Source organism: Haematobia irritans, chromosome 3 (genome assembly GCF_050003625.1).
Source record: "Haematobia irritans isolate KBUSLIRL chromosome 3, ASM5000362v1, whole genome shotgun sequence".
NCBI lineage: Eukaryota > Metazoa > Arthropoda > Insecta > Diptera > Muscidae > Haematobia > Haematobia irritans.
The window spans coordinates 77553708-77572503 of NC_134399.1; the positions used below are offsets into that span (position 1 = coordinate 77553708).

The window sequence follows — 18796 nt, forward strand, 5'->3', positions numbered from 1 at the left end:
TATGTTTTTCTTTGTTATACCGGGGACTTATCAGCCAACCTGTTATCTGAAAACAACACCCGGTAGTACTCATGAAAAATCTTGTTTTGTAAGAAACATTTTTTGTCAAAAAATCGAAAAGATTTGAAATTATTTTCGAAATTCATATAAATGCGAATTTCAGTTTATTCACTCAAAAACAGGGGCGCTCTTGCCAACCTTATTTTCTTTTAGTTCATGAAAATTAGTTGATTTTAGTTAAATTTTGTCCAATGTAAGAACATCTTCCTTATTTGAATATATAGCCCCCATATAAACCGACGCTCATAGAAGCAATTTTCATCCGATCCGGCTGAAATTTGGTACATGGTGTAAGTCCATATGTTAGGTTAGGTGGCAACCCGATGTATCAGGCTCACTTAGACTATTCAGTCCATTGTGATACCACATTGGTGAACATTGGTGAACTTTTCTCTTATCACCGATTCCATGTTAAGCTCAATGACAAGGGACCTCCTTTTTATAGCCGAGTCCGAACGGCATTCCACATTCCAGTGAAACCACTTAGAGAAGCTTTGAAACCCTCAGAAATGTCACCAGCATTACTGAGGTGGGATAATCCACCGCTGAAAAACTTTTTGGTGTTCGGTCGAAGCAGGAATCGATCCCACGACCGTGTGTATGCAAGGCGGGCATGCTAACCATTGCACCACGGTGGCTCCCATATGGTCTCTAACAACTACGCAAAAATTGGTCGGTCCATAACTAACATATTTGTAACGTATTGCAAGTTGAAAACGTATAGTTAAACTTTTCTAAACTTAAATTTTCTTTCGTATATTAAGCCGAAAACATATAAAATGGAGAATAACTGATCTTTCTATATTTCAAATTGCACTACATATAGTACTCCATGCATTCTTGTTCCCGCAACATACTCGACGTGATCGCTCTGATAACACCTAAATATAAGCGAAAAAGGAATATTTATTTAATATGTATGTAATATAATTATATATAGACCCATTTACCGATTTTCCAAGGTTTAGTGTAACTTAATTTCATAAAAAAGAAGTCACTTTCCTATTTCTCTTTAAGATCTTCTGAAATCAGACCCATTCATAAGCCACAATCCAATATTTTTCCGTTTTCCTCATTCACAAAATTGCCTTTCTTGTCTCATCTTTGATTGTTGGATTGAAAGTGAAAAAATAGAATTCAACGCACTAAAAAGTCTAGTTGACCACATTTCCTTTCAAATTGACGTATATTGCTCAAAGCAAAATAAAATGCAAGGATAGCATATAGCCATATGTTCTGACCCGTAAAAATGGTTGGCTCAAAAACAAACAAAAAACAACAACACACACAGCGTGTTTGGTAAAGTGGATCGAATAAATTGTTTATAGTTCACAAATTCACTATTGCAAACAATACATATATTAATATGTTAGAATATATTATGCTTGGGGCATGAATGTCTCATAAAAATAATATGTGTGAATGTAAACATATATACATTTACAAATTTCAAGTAAACATATATATGTTGTGATATTTTATTCAGAGAGCGACAGAGAGAGAGAGAGTATAGAGAAAGAAATAGAGATGGAAACCGGAAGGGTTGACGAACCCAGTGGTAAACAAGTATATACGGCCGTAAGTTCGGCCAGGCCGAAGCTTATGTACCCTCCATCATGGATTGCGTAGAAACTTCTTCTAAACACTGCCATCCACAATCTAATTACTTAAGTTGTGGTAACGCTTGCCGATGGCAAGGTATCTTAAAACCTCCTAACACCATCTTCTAAATTGTATGTCCATACGTGGTATATATTAAATCAAAAAAGATCGATCCAATACGTATATAATTCAATAGAAAGAAAATATTAAAAAATTTTCTATGGAAATAAAATTTTCACAAAATTTTCTATAGAAATAAAAATTTTGACAAAATTTTCTATAGAAAGAAAATTTTAACAAAAATTTTTTCAGAAATAAAATTTTAACAAAATTTTCTATAGAAATAAACTTTTGACAAAATTTTCTATAGACATAAAATCTTGGTCGATTATTTTTGGCTCGAGTGGCAACTATGATTATGAACCGAATAAAATTTGAACAAAATTTTCTATAGAAATAAAATTTTGACAAAATTTTCTATAGAAATAAAATTTTGACAATGATGAAAATTTTATTATGAACCGAATAAAATTTTAACAAAATTTTCTCTAGAAATAAAATTTTGACAACATTTTCTATAGAAATAAAATTTTGGTAGATTATTTTTGGCTCTAGTGGCAACCATGATTATGAACCGATATGGACCAATTTTTGTGTGATTGGACCAATTTTGGTATGGTTGTTAGCGACCATATACTAACACCACGTTCCTACTTTGAACCGGATCGGATGAATTTTGCTCCTCCAAGAGGCTCCGGAGGTCAAATCTGGAGAACGTTTTATATGGGTGCTAGATATAATTATGGACCGATATGGACCATGTTCCAAATTACAACCGGATTGGATGAAATTTGCTTCTCTTGGAGACTTCGCAAGCCAAATCTGGGGATCGGTTTATATGGGGCCCATATATAATTATGAACCGATGTGGACCAATTTTTGCACGGTTGTTAGAGACCATATACCAATATCATGTACCAAATTTCAGGCGGATCGGATCAAATTTGCTTCTCTTTGAGGCTCCGCAACCCAAATCTGGGGATCGGTTTATATGGGCGCTATATATAATTATGGACCGATATTGACAAATTTTTGCATGGTTGGTAGAGACCATATACCAACATCATGTACCAAATTTCAGCCTGATCGGATGAAATTTTCTTCTCTTTGAGGCTCCGCAAGCCAAATCTGGGGATCGGTTTATATGGGGGCTATATATAATTATGGACCGATGTGGACCAATTTTTGCATGGTTGTTAGAGACCATATACCAACACCATATACCAAATTTCAGCCGGATCGGATGAAATATGCTCCTCTTTTAGGCTCCGCAAGCCAAATCTGGGGATCGGTTTATATGGGGGCTATATATAATTATGGACCGATGTGAACCAGTTTTTGCATGGTTGTTAGAGACCATATACCAACTCCATATACCAAATTTCAGCCGGATCGGATGAAATATGCTTCTGTTAGAGGCTCCACAAGCCAAATCTGGGGATCGGTTTATATGGGGGCTATATATAATTATGGACCGATGTGGACCAATTTTTGCATGGTTGTTAGAGACCATATACCAACACCATATACCAAATTTCAGCCGGATCGGATGAAATATGCTTCTTTTAGAGGCTCCACAAGCCAAATCTGAGGGTCCCTTTATATGGGGGCTATACGTAAAAGTGGACCGATATGGCCCATTTTCAATACCATCCGACCTACATCGATAGCAACTACTTGTGCCAAGTTTCAAGTCGATAGCTTGTTTCGTTCGGAAGTTAGCGTGATTTCAACAGACGGACGGACGGACGGACGGACATGCTTAGATCGACTCAGAATTTCACCACGACTCAGAATATATATACTTTATGGGGTCTTAGAGCAATATTTCGATGTGTTACAAACGGAATGACAAAGTTAATATACCCCCATCCTATGATGGAGGGTATAAAAACGTCATTACCAAATCGATTATATCCAACCGATTTTGTCGAGACAACTACTCCACGTTTCCGATCAATTTTCCGCATTACTTTTACGTTGGCGTGTCATAGGCAGTCAAGTACTTCGCAATTTCCATGACAAGGTAAATGAAAGAATAATGATAGCCCATTACAACGGCATTGCCAATGCTTAAGGGCTTCGGATGACGATTATTGAATATTGTGTTTTACTCGGTAATGGGAACGATGGAGTAAACCAGTTTTACTTTCTATTTATAAAAGTAATCTAGAGCTAAGCACCCCTATTTACCACCCTATTCGCCGGTAAACTATAAAAATATGATGTATTTTCAGTTTTTTCCTAAAAATATGCAAATAATATTCTAAATAACTATTTTTTTGGTTTTATATATTATAACAATTAATATATATTTGGTAATAATATTTCAATACAATATTTAATACTAGGTAATACTGTTATAATAGCTGGTATATATTTATTCATTACATTTTTTTTACCCACAAACTTTGCGGAATTGGGACCCTTGAAGTTTTTGACCGACTTCCTAATGTCCGCTATATAATCTTTTTCTTTGTACTGTTCCGTCTTGACAGCATCTGAAATAAAAGATTATATGGTAATAGTCAATAAATATACAAATAGAAAGTTATATAAGAAATATTACCTGAATCTGGCTCATGGCTCCCTGGCTCCCCTGAATCTGGCGCTTGGAAAGGTGCTAATTGACGCAGGGAAATCGCTCTAAAATTATTTTCTTCCTTACGCGCTAATCGCTTTAAATTTCTGGACGAAAATCCCTCCATATTTTAATTAATTATTTTCACACTTACCTTTACACATATACACCTAAACCTCGCTTTGCGTCGTTTCGTTTTGCGTTGTTTCGAAGTTGCGTCCCTGCTGAATTAGTACTAGTTTTCACTTTGCGTCGTTAGATTTACGAAGTTGTGTTGTTATCTGTCTCCAATCTTTGCATGGTTTGCCATAGAAACTCATAATTCACTTTGCGTCGTTTCAGTTTGCGTCGTGTTTTTTGGAACGTATCTGCGACGTAAAGCGAGGTGTAGCTGTATATCTGGAAAGGATGTACAACTCAATATAAAATAATTGATAATCTAGAAAAGATGTAAAACTCAATAAAAATGTATTTATGCCGGAAAAAATTTTTCAGAAAACTGAAAAAAAATGAACAAACAAAAACCAATGTTGCTTAGAAACGTTGCCTAGCAAATTTTTGAGTTTTTATTCCTAATTACAGACCCCTTACGCAGTAAGTGGAAGTCGTAAGCACTGGTTGTCCCACTACGAACCAACTAGATGACTATGTAATAGCTTTTATTTGTTTAAGTTTTGATGGAATTACATTCTGTTCGATTTTTCAATGCTAAGGTATAAGTAGTAGCATTGTCAACTATATATGTGTTTACATACAACATACTTACTTAATCTTTCAAATTTCCCAAGAACATAATCGATCTTTTGGTAAGGGGTTTGAATTTTTTCCACTGGGAAAGATATCAACATAACACGGCGAGAGAATCAAAAGAGAGCTATTTGTGTATGTTGTTTCGGAAACTGTTTTATGATAAGGCCAAAAATTTGATATGCTTAAGTCTAAATATTATTTAATTTGAATATTAGAATGAGTATAGACATTCGGAACCAAGAGAATAGATATTTGAAAAAAAAACAACATGTGTTTTCGCCTTGAGAGTAGCATTTTATGTATGTATGCGTTTTGTTTATCATTTTGGCATTATGGGAACAATTTTTTTTCTTGGTTCGTTAAAAGAAGTCGAAACGTACAAGCAGTAAGTCAAAATATTCAGGCAAAGGAAATTAAAAAATCGGTGAAAATATACAAAAATTACAAAGGGAACTTCATAAAAATAACGAAAGGGCACTATACTCTTTTTAGAGTTGGGACAGTAAAATGAAAAAAGGAGGAAATAGTGAACAATTAAACAGTAAAGTGTATAAAGACAAAGATTAGTTCCTCTTTATTAATAAGTAGTCCAAGAGGAGTTGACGGACACCTTCAAATATAAAAGCGGGCATTAAGTACGAGTTTTGCAGCTAAAACAATTGAAAAAGTTTATTTTCTTTAAAATCTATTATTTAAGAAAAGTAAAAAGCAAAAGAGGGTCATTTTAGAGCGATAATACCAACTTAATATCGGTCTTAAAGGTAAAAATGAAATTAAGTACAAAACAAGATAAATTTTAAATGCATTAAAAATGATGTTAAATCCTAGTAAAAAACTGTTCACGCCTAAATAAATTTATGTGTATATTATAAAATTATTTATGTATGTTTATACTCAACTCCACGTTTTTCTTTTGTTAGAGTTTTTGAATTCCTTCCAAAATTTCAAACTTTTATACCAAAAACAGTTTATTGTTTCGTTTATATCAAGCACTGTTCTTTTCTGACTGTAAATCTTTAATAACCCACATATCGAAGTTTCGTTATAAATATGTAATCTATATATATAAAATTCAATCTATGTTTGTTTATTTGTTTGTTTGTTTGTTTGTTTGTTTGTTTGTATGTTCCGAGTTGGCTCCGAAACGGTTGAAACGATTTACTTGAAACTTTCAGAGATCGTAGGGGGCGTTCATGTGGTTAAAATAAGGTACCTCATTTTTTGACACCTGGTCGCGGAGGGGGACCTCCCCTTTGTCGGACTTTTCGAAAATTGGACCAAAGTTGACCGATTTACTTCAAATTTTCATTGAAGGTTGGGTTTGGTATCTAGACAAAGATCCGCTACTTTATATTTCGATATTTGGCGGCGGAGAGGGACCTCCCCTTTGTTCGACTTCTTTTAAAGTACAGTGAAAAAACTAAAATTCTCTAAATTATCTGAGATTATCTGAGAACATGCGGTGAGGTTATGGAATTAATATGGGGTACCTGATGGTTTCATATGTGGACGGGGAGGGGGACCTCCCCCTTGCCCTACTTTTTTAAACTTGGAACAAAATTATGCGATTTGCTTGAAATTTTCATTGAATGTTGGGGTTAGCATCTAGACAAAAATCCGCTACATTATTTTTCGATATTTGGTCGGGGAGGGGGACCACCCCTTTGCCCGACTTTTTTTTTTTTAAGTACAGTGAAAACAAAACTAAACTCCACCGACTGAAATTTTACGGAAAAATGAGTGAGGTTATGATATTTATATCAGGTTCCCAATTTTTTAATAAAAGCACATAGGGAGACATCCGATTCTCTTAAGTAACTACATACAGAGAAACAATTAAACTTTACCGAGTTACTTGAAATTTACAGAGGACTGGGGAGAGGTTACGATATTAATAGTTGATACCTGATTTTGTGATATTTGGACGGAAGAGAGGCCGCCCCTTTAGGCTTATAATTTGCTTGACATTTTCTGGGACGTTTACAAAAGATACGCTACATCACTTTTCGATATTTGGTCGGGGAGTAGGTCCTCCTCTAAAACTGCAAAAAAAAAATTCTTAAGTTTTCTTGAAATTTACAAAGGCAGTGGAGGAAGGTTATGAACGAAGGGAAGTTTCAAGAATTTTCAGGGAAGGTTAGGGGTGCTATTAACTACGCTGTTTGTCGATATTGTATCGGGGAAAGTGACGTCCCTTTAAAACAATAAGCAAAATTTAAACATCTCCGATCTACTTGAAATTTACAGGGATCGTGGGAGGAGGTGATTAAATTTATACATGATTTTTTAATTAGTATATGATTTTTCGATATCTGGTTGGAGAAGAGGAAAATTGAAATAAACTTTGTCGATTTACTTCGATTGAACTTATAGGGACCATTGAGCAGTTATGAAATTATGTTAATATATTGTACTTGATAGTCCGATATCAGGTCAGTGTGGTGCGAAGGTGGGGAGAGGGTTCCCTTTTGGCCGTTCTTTTTTTTCTTAAATTGAAAGTAGAGGGTTGTCAGTAAATGGGAATTTTATGATTTTTGCACAGGCTTCTGCCAGACTTCTTTTTAGTAAAGAACTTAAATTTACATGAAATTGGCAGAGGGTGCATCATTTTCCAACATTTTAGCAAACGTTAATGTGGTAAAATTGTTTACTACTTTTGCTTTTTCCGATTTATTAGATGGGAAACAGTAATTCTTTGCATGTTATTATAATATGGTGCTTAATTTTCAGATATGTTGAGGAGAAGGATACCTTTCATTGACAAACCACATCTAAAATTCACAAGAAATGTAGAAGTTTGTCCAACTACTTGAATACAGAACATTTTTTAAGACGAACCATTTTACATATGCATATCCGCCGTATTTGTACCTATAAACGAAAGAGCAAGTAGTCCGATTTGTTTGAAAGAATTCAAATCTTTTCGAATTTGTTTTCAGCACGAAGAATACGGTTGACTAAGTTAACGCAAAATGTTCCTACAAATACGCTTCGGAAGGCGCAGCGATGCGGGCCTGGTTACGCTAGTATAGTATAAATATAAATGTGTAAATTAAAAAAAAAATAAATGGAATGAGCACAATCTTCTTTGGGGAAAATTCTTCCAAGCATATATTATTTTTGGGCTGAAAATGCTTCCAGTATCCAATAATATAGGTGCTTCCTGCTAAATATGTTTGGAACATATGTTAGAGAAGCGATTTTTTCGAGGGTGTGCACAGAAAAAAATAAAATTGCGACACCCATTTTCCGGAAACCTGAACCCGATATGACAATTTTTTTTCATATATATACTAAATGTAGCCTATACATGCTGTGAATCAAACATTATTATAATCGGATGATTATTTTATAACTCGGGAGAATACGTGTTAATTGTTCTTCGTAAAAATTAGTATTTTTAACGAAAATTTCTTCAAATTTCATGATATTTGTGAAGAAGTTTTTACGAATTTATGAATATATTATGAAACTTTCTGCGTTGAAATTTCTTTTATAAAAAGTACGAAACAACCCAGAAAACAAAATTGGAAGTTTTTTTCACAAATATTTCTTTTAAAGCCCATCCCAGAATCCCCCATCGATTTTTTCCACTCCCGATGCAGTCCACGTAGTCCATACGTGGTATATATTAAACTTAAAATGGCCGATTAAATATGTATATAATTAAGTTTGACAAAATTTTCTATAGAAATAAAATTTTGACAAAATAAAATTTTGACAACATTTTCTATAGAAGTAAAATTTGGACAAAATTTTCTATAGAAATACGATTTTAACAAAATTTTCTATAGAAATAACATTTTGACAACATTTTCTATAGAAATATAATTTTTACTAAATTTTCCAAAGATTTAATATTTTGACAACATTCTCTGTAGAATTAAAATTTTGACAACATTTTCTAAAGAAATAAAATTTTGCCAAAATTGTCTATAGAAATAAAATTTGACAAAATTTTCTATAGGGATAAAATTTCGACAAATTTTGCTAGATTATTTTTGCTCGAGTGGCAAGCATGATTATGAACCGATATGGACCAATTTTTGGGGATCGGCTATATATAACTATAGACCGATATGGACCAATTTTGGCATGGGTATTAGCGGCCATATATTAACACCACGTTGCAAATTTCCAAGTGGCTCCGGAGTTCAAATTTGGGGATCGGTTTATATAGGGGCTATATATAATTATGGACTGATATGGATCAATTTTTTAATGGTTCTTAGAGACCATATACTAACACCACGTACCAAATTTCAACCGGATCGGATGAATTTTGCTCCTCTAATTGGCTCCGGCGTTCAAATCTGGGGATCGGTTTATATGAGGGCTATATATAATTATGGACCGATATGGACCAATTTTTGCATGGTTGGTAGAGACCATATATTAACACCATGTACCAAATTTCAGCCGGATCGGATAAAATTTGGTACATGGTGTTAATCTGGGATCGGTTTATATGGGGATCGGTTTATATGGGGGCTATATATAATTATGGACCGATGTAAGCCAATTTTTGCATGGTTATTAGAGACCATATACCAACACCATGTACCAAATTTCAGCCGGATGGGATGAAATATGCTTCTGTTAGAGGCTCCACAAGCCAAATCTGAGGGTCCCTTTATATGGGGCTATACGTAAAAGTGGACCGATATGGCCCATTTGCAATACCATCCGACCTACATCAATAACAACTACTTGTGCCAAGTTTCAAGTCGGTAGCTTGTTTCGTTCGGAAGTTAGCGTGATTTCAACAGACGGACGGACGGACGGAGGAAATGCTCAGATCGACTCAGAATTTCACCACGACCCAGAATATATATACTTTATGGGGTCTTAGAGCAATATTTCGATGTGTTACAAACGGAATGACAAAGTTAATATACCCCCATCCTATGGTGGAGGGTATAAAAACGATGCGTAACATAAAAAATATTTGATAAAACAAGTATATACGGCCGTAAGTTCGGCCAGGCCGAAGCTTATGTACCCTCCACCAAGGATTGCGTACAAACTTCTACTGAAGACTGTCATCCACAATCGAATTACTTGGGTTGCGGTAACACTTGCCGATGGCAAGGTATCTTAAAACTTCCTAACACCAAAGATAGATCCAATACGTATATAATTCAGTTTGACAAAGTAGACATAAAATTTTGACAAAATTTTCTACAGAAATAAAATTTTCTATAGAAATAAAATTTTCACAAAATTTTCTATAGAAATAAAAATTTTGACAAAATTTTCTATAGAAAGAAAATTTTGACAAAAATTTCTACAGAAATAAAATTTTAACAAAATATTCTATAGAAATAAACTTTTGACAAAATTTTCTATAGAAATAAAATCTTGGTAAATTATTTTTGGCTCGAGTGGCAACCATGATTATGAACCGAATAAAATTTGAACAAAATTTTCTATAGAAATAAAATTTTGACAAAATTTTCTATAGAAATAAAATTTTGGTAGATTATTTTTGGCTCTAGTGGCAACCATGATTATGACCCGAAATGGACCAATTTTTGCGTGATTTAACCAATTTTGGTATGGTTGTTAGCGACCATATACTAACACCACGTTCCTAATTTGAACCGGATCGGATGAATTTTGCTCCTCTAAGAGGCTCCGGAGGTCAAAATTGGAGAACGTTTTATATGGGGGCTATATATAATTACGGACCGATATGGACCAATTCTGGCACGGTTGTTAAAGATCATATACTAACACCATGTTCCAAATTACAACCGGATTGGATGAAATATGCTTCTCTTAGAGGCTCCGTAAGCCAAATCTGGGGATCGGTTTATATGGGGGCTATATATAATTAAGGACCGATGTGGACCAATTTTTCCATGGTTGTTAGAGGCCATATACCAATATCATGTACCAAATTTCAGGCGGATCGGATGAAATTTGCTCCTCTTTGAGGCTCCGCAACCCAAATCTGGGGATCGGTTTATATGGGCGCTATATATTATTATGGACCGATGTGGACAAATTTTTGTACGGTTGTTAGAGACCATATACCAATACCATGTACCAATTTTCAGCCGGATCGGATGCAATTTGCTTCTCTTTGAGGCTTCGCAAGCCAAATCTGGGGAACGGTTTATATGGGCGCTATATATTATTATGGACCGATGTGGACCAATTTTTGTACGGTTGTTAGAGACCATATACCAATACCATGTACCAACTTTCAGCCGGATCGGATGCAATTTGCTTCTCTTTGAGGCTTCGCAAGCCAAATCTGGAGATCGGTTTATATGGGGTCTATATATAATTATGGACCGATGTGGACCAATTTTTGCATGGTTGTTAGAGACCATATACCAACATCATGTACCAAATTTCAGCCGGATCGGATGAAATATGCTTCTCTTAGAGGCTCCGTAAGCCAAATCTGGGGATCGGTTTATATGGGGGCTATATATAATTAAGGACCGATGTGGACCAATTTTTGCACGATTGTTAGAGACCATATACCAACACCATGTACCAACTTTCAGCCGGATCGGATGAAATTTGCTTCTCTTGTAGGCTCCGCAAGCCAAATCTGAGGATCGGTTTATATGGGGGCTATATATAATTATGGACCGATGTGGACCAATTTTTGCATGGTTGTTAGAGACCATATACCAACAGCATGTACCAATTTTCAGCCGGATCGGATGAAATTTGCTTCTCTTTTAGGCTCCGCAAGCCAAATCTGAGGATCGGTTTATATGGGGGCTATACGTAAAAATCGACCGATATGGCCCATTTTCAATACCGTCCGACCTACATCGATAACAACTACTTGTGCCAAGTTTCAAGTCGATAGCTTGTTTCGTTCGGAAGTTAGCGTGATTTCAACAGACGGACGGACGGACGGACGGACGGTCATGCTTAGATCGACTCAGAATTTCACCACGAACCAGAATATATATACTTTATGGGGTCTTAGAGCAATATTTCGATGTGTTACAAACGGAATGACAAAGTTAATATACCCCCATCCTATGATGGAGGGTATAAAAAATTGCCGCTGGTGAGATTTGAACAAGCCTTTCTTATTTTTTCGTTCAAACTAATAAAGAACATCTCGAGAAGTAATTAGAATGTTATTCCTTGGTGTCGTATTACGACCATATCACAAACATTTGAATTGACCTTTCGACGCTTTATGTTCAATGGCGTTTGTGGCTGAGTGTGCTAAGGCGTTCTGTTATGGTGTCATCAAACCCAGGTTCAACCCCTGGTCGGAGCGAAAAAGTTATTCAAATTGTAAAAAATTAGATAATAGGAAAATAATAGTGTAATAAAAAATACGGTTGAAAAAAAAAATATAAATTGGTTGAAAAAAAAATCGCTTTTTAAATTTCTTCATTCAAATTAACTTCCAGGGCACAACTTCTAAAATAATGGAAAGTATCCAAAAAGAGAGTACTTCCGTCCTATGACAAGCCCATGTAAAATTCATTGGCGATGATGCAAGTTTGCACTTCTTCCGGATCATAGATTGGGGATCCAAACTACTTCTTTGGAAGCTCTTATTTTGCTGGGATTTTCTTTGAAGTATCGAAGAAGTTTCATTAAAGTTGTAAAATTTCCGTTCGCGACATAAAATTGTCTTTGATAAAACGCTTGAGTGTATTCATTTATTTTATTTTTTTGTGCGTGTCTATGCTACTTCTCATTTGGGTGATATCATGCTATGAATAAAAGTGAAGCAATAAAACTAATGTCCTCTTCTTGTATATCGAACGAAGCCCCATTCGAAAGAAAGTCACTAGAATTCAAATTAATTTGGGTCTTTCTATATTTGAAAGTTCATTTCGTTTGTATGAGAATACGCTAATTATCAAAAGTGAGTATTGTCAAATTTTTGGTATGAGAATTCAATCAAATGTTTTTACTTTTTTTATTGACACTCATTGTATACGTTCTTTTATTACTCAACAACCAAAATTCGAAATAACTTACCTTTCGAAATAGAAGAACAAAAATCAATTTTCTTTCGTTTAAAATACGAAAGCAAGCTTTCGTTCGATATACGGGAACAGGCCATAAAAATTATTTAAAAACTTAAGATGTAAATTAGTGATGACAGTTTTCAAACTTTTTAATACAACCAAATACACTTTTCTAAAAGTTCTCTTTTCTAAAATTTCGAATATTTCCAAAAAAAAAAAGAAAGTCATAAAAAGTACGAAACATTTTCATAAAAAGAACGAAATTGTTTCATAAAAAATACGAAAATTTTTCATAAAAATTTCGAATTTTTTTCTTACAAACTACGAAAAATTTGGAAGAACTTTTTTTTCGTAAAAAGTACGAAATATTTTCATAAAAAGAACGAAATTGTTTCATAAAAAGTTTGAACATTTTTCATAAAAAGTACGAATTTTTTTCTTACAAACTACGAAAACATTTGGAAGAACTTTTCTTCTTAAAAAGTACGAAATATTCGAAATATTAATGAAAAGTTTTTTTGATTGTACAACAATGACAAGCTTCATAGTTTTAATGAAAATTTTCGTTCTTTTTACGAAGAGAATTCTTTCGGTGTACAAATGCGCCCATTTTGAACTTCGTATGAAACTAAATACATTCTTACAATTTTTTCTTTCAAACTACAAAATTTTCTTTAACAAGTGGAAAAAATTAATTATGTCTAATACATTTTCTGGAATTTGTCGAAAAATATTTACCTATTTTTGTGATATCGGCGTGATGTCTCAGCGTTTATAATACTATTTAGGTAGAATTTTCTAAAAATAATCTAAATTTTCTAAAATTAACCAAAAATTTTTCTTCCTGTTCTTCATTTTTATGTCACAAATCGAAATTTTACGACTTCAATCAAACTTCTTCTTAATTTCAAAGAAACATTTCCGTAAATTTTACGAAGGAATTTTATCGCTGAATGTTTCGTGAAATTTTCATAAAAATTATGAAGTGTGAAGTAACCCAGCAAAGGAGCCACCGTGGTGCAATGGTTAGCATGCCCGCCTTGCATACACAAGGTCGTGGGTTCGATTGTTGCTTCGACCGAACACCAAAAATTTTTCAGCGGTGGATTATCCCACATCAGTAATGCTGGTGACATTTCTGAGGGTTTCAAAGCTTCTCTAAGTGGTTTCACTGCAATGTGGAACGCCGTTCGGACTCGGCTATAAAAAGGAGGTCCCTTGTCATTGTGCTTAACATGGAATCGGGCAGCACTCAGTGATAAGAGAGAAGTTCACCAATGTGGTAGCACAATGGACTGAATAGTCTAAGTGAGCCTGATACATCGGGCTGCCACCTAACCTAACCTAACCCAGCAAAAAAAGCGTCGCCAAAAAAGTAATGAAAATGTTCTTTTTGGATACGGAAGTGGTGCCAAATTGACGCAAAAGCGATGAATTTAACATGGGCTTGCCATAGGATGGAAGTCCTCCATTTCAACAGCTGTTGTACTGAATTTGCATCACTTCTTTAGGAGTGATCCGAATTCAATGTTTTTGATGTAAATTTAAAAATTCTGTGATATTTTGCCAAATAAATAATTTTTATAATTTTTTTTTTAATTTTTAATGGATTCTAAAGCTTGTCAGAAACGTTTGACCTCAAATATTTTAAAAAATTCACAACTTTTTTCAGATTGGATTTAGCATTTTTTTCGACAAAATTTAAATCATTTGAACCATTTTATGAATTCTTACTCTGGTTTTGACCTATTTGAAAAAAAAAAAAGTTAAAATTATCCATTAAAAGTATGGAAAACCAAGTTATAAACAAGTATACACAGCAGTAAGTTCGGCCGGGCCGAATCTTAAATACCCACCACCATGAATCAAATATTAGGGTTTCCTTTGAAATTTAAGGAGGGCTTGAGGACTTGAGGACACTTCCCGAAGATAAATTTAATGATTTCACCTATGAGGACTATATCAGATTCTGGATTTATAAGAACCATTTTTGTTTGAGTTTTAGAGGAATCATTAGCATCTCTTGTAAATGTGCAAGAAAATTATAAAATAACGTCTTGATTTGAAATCGTAAATCTGTAGAAGTAAAATCTGGAAATTTTAAAATTTTACATTACATTCTACACCCTCAAGAAGTGAAGTCGGTCTATATGGACCGATAAAAACTAATTCCGATACACATTTTTGTGGGCCTAAAATACCAGAATATTTACAATTTCAGGCAAATCGGATAAAAACTACGGTTTCTAGAAACCCAAGGAGTTAAATCGGGAGATCGTTCTGGGGGCTATACTAAAATATGGACCGATACTCACCGTTTTCGGCACACCTCTTTATGACCCGAAAATACTTCTAGATTTCCAATTTCAGGCAAATAGGATAAAAACTTCGGATTCTAGAATCCCAAGAAGTAAAATCGGGAATCGGTCTATATGGGGGCTATACCAAAATAATGACCGATACTCACCATTTTCGGCACACCTCTTTATGATCCTACAATACCTCTAGTTTTCCAATTTCAGGTAAATTGAATAAAAACTGCGGTTGCTATAAGCCCAAGAAGTAAAATCGGGAGATCGGTCTATATGGGGGCTATACCAAAATATGGACCGATACTCACAATTTTTGGCACACGTATTTATGGTCATAAAATACCTCTAGATTTCCAATTTCAGGTACATTGAATAAAAACTGCGGTTTATATAAGCCCAAGAAGTAAAATCGGGAGATCGGTCTATATGGGGGCTATACCAAAATATGGACCGATACTCAAAATATTTTGGCACACGTATTTGTGGTCCTACAATACCTCTAGATTTCCAATTTCAGATAAATTGAATAAAAACTGCGGTTTCTATAAGCCCAAGAAGTAAAATCTGGAGATCGGTCTATATGGGGGCTATACCAAAACATGAACCGATACTCACCATTTTTGGCACACGTATTTGTGGTCCTACAATACCTCTAGATTTCCAATTTCAGGTAAATTGAATCAAAACAGCGGTTTCTATAAGCCCAAGAAATTAAATCGGGAGATTGGTCTATATGGGGGCTATACCAAAACATGGACCGATACTCACCATTTTTGGCACACCTCTTTATGGTCATAAAATACCTTTAGATTTCAAATTTCAGGCAAATTGGATAAAAACTACGATTTCTATAAGCCCAAGACCCCAAATCGGGAGGTCGGTTTATATGGGGACTATATCAAAACCTGGACCGATATAGCCCATCTTCGAACTTGACCTGCCTGCAGACAAAAGACGAGTTTGCGCAAAATTTCAGCACGATTGCTTCTTTAGTGAAGACTGTAGCGTGATTACAACAGACAGACAGACGGACATCGTTACATCGTCTTAGAATTTCTCCCTGATCAAGAATATATATACTTTATATAGTCGGAAATCGATATTTCGATGTGTTACAAACGGAATGACAAACTTATTATACCCCCGTCACCATTCTATGGTGGTGGGTATAAAAATTGAACTAAAAGAACTTCCTGGGTAGTTAAAATAAAGAACATCATTGGGAGTGCATCTTCTGGAAGTGCTTTTAAAGTTGTTCCTTTGGAAGAACTTCCAATTTTTTTTTACTGGGAAGTTAATTTATTATACAATTATTATTGGTTTAATGAAGAATTTACGAAAAATACTTAATGAAAAATACAAATTTACGAAGTCAATCCTTTCCTCTAAATAATTCTGTCCAACTCGGTGTATTTAACATAAATGAATTTTTAACGCCATGAAAGAAGTTCGAATTTTCTATAACGCACCACCTTAATAAATAAACGAATTTGAACTGCACTTTTTAATATTCTTGTCTGTTTTGAAGTCGAATGTTATAGAGTTTTATACCACAACGAAATCACATATACGTTTGATTGAGATGACCTGATTGTGTTATTCGACTTTTAACTCTGTCGAGATTAAGGCTCCTTTCATTTCAGCCTGAAGATTTTGCAAAAATGGGTAAGTTTCAAATGTCATTCTTTAAAAGCCTCTAGGCATGGCTTAATTAAAGTCCATTAGTTTTGTTTTTATAGACTATACACAGACGTCTGCTTTTATGTGGGTCAACACATAACAATTTTCACCTCATGGTGTTGAGTGTATGAACATTAGATGAAATCTCATACAATGCAATAGTCCTTCGGAAAAATATTAATTTATTCATAGAAACATAGATGGCAACTCGAAGTGCTAAAATTGGAATGCGATTGTTCTAAAGGGAAAATAAAATTTAAAGCTTAATATGCAAAAATTTTTGTTTATCAGATTGTCATTTATGAATTCGTTGTCATTTTATTTGCTTATAATTAAAGAATTCATTAAATGTTTAGAATTTAAATTGAAAATATTTATTTTCATATGAAAAATTTATACTATATTATTTTATAATGTTAAATAAATTATTCAATTATTATCGAGTTACGTACACCCAGAAAAAAGTGACCCCTTCTTTAAGTTAAAATGAACTCATTGCGAAGAAAGTTGAACTTCGTATAGCGCCAAAGACATTTTTATTTGTTTGAACGATGTGATTTTCGTAGAAATTAGGAATAGTGCATTCCATATATTAGTTAACATTTTCCTATATTTATATACCACTATACTACAGAATGAAAAAATTTAACTAATTTGAATTTATATATGGAATGATTTTATTGAAATTTTTTCATTCATTTCGACAAATCTTACACATTTGTGGTAAAACTTTTACTTCATAATTAGAACTGCTTACCTTCGTTTTTAAATACAATTTTATTTATTTCTATAAGCAATTTTATCTTCAATAAAAGACATGTTTTATTAATATATTGAATATATTTATTAAGAATCAACAGCATCGAATCTCTTTGAAATATTAGTTTATTATTCCACTATTTCCAATTTCCGTGTGATATTATCAACTGTAAAACGCACTTTTTCTTCTTCTTGTACTTTTCACTTTTAATAAGTTGCTGCCTAACGATTTTGTCCTCCTTTTACAATTTCAATACCTACAAATATAAAAAATCATAAAACATTTTTGTTGCAAAAGGTTAGCGTCACTGAATATTACCTGATAATTGAAGATTCCAAAATGAAGACAAATGAAAGGGTTGTTATTCTGCTGGTGTTTTCTTTCTTTATACACTACACTGAAAAAACAGTGAACCCACCAGGAAGAAAACTTTCGGTTAATTTTAGAAAATTTTGAATATTTGTAGAAAATTTTAACTAAACAGTATTACAAGCGTTGGCATCACGCCGATGTCATAAAAATAAGTAAATGTTTTTCGACAAATTCAAGAAAATTTATTAGACATAACTAAGTTTTTTCACTTGTTAAAGAGAATTTTGTAGTTTGAAGGAAAAACTTGGAGTTCAAAATTGCAAGAATGTCTTTAGTGACATACGAAGTTCATGATGGACGCACTTTTGGTAAAATTTACAAATTTAAAGAAATTCTGAACTATTTTGTGGAAGACACGAATTTAGTTAATCTTTATGCTTCAGTTGAGTATATTTTTTTCCTCGGTTTTAGTTAATTTAACTAACGAACAGAAAAAATTATTAGAGTAAAGGAAACTTTCTCCAAACATAATAATTCCATGAACTAAAATAAAGTTAAATTGGCTTTAGTGAAATAGAGAGTTCACTTTTTTTTGAGTGTATCACGAACATTGATAGATTTATAAAAAAAAACGAAAATTTTTCTCACTAATTTAAAATAACAAATATTTTATATATTTTATTTGTTATTTATTATATTATTTTACCATATT

At 33.7% G+C, this 18796-nt stretch overlaps 1 long non-coding RNA gene across 1 annotated transcript; it reads right to left on the reverse strand.

Moving 5' to 3' along the window:
* Positions 1–17832: 17832 nt before the first annotated feature.
* LOC142229106 (uncharacterized) lies at positions 17833–18165 on the reverse strand. Its single transcript, XR_012720334.1, has 2 exons — positions 18091–18165; positions 17833–18028 (listed from the first exon to the last, which is right to left on the reverse strand). It is a non-coding gene; the product is annotated as an uncharacterized LOC142229106 (long non-coding RNA).
* Positions 18166–18796: the final 631 nt, after the last annotated feature.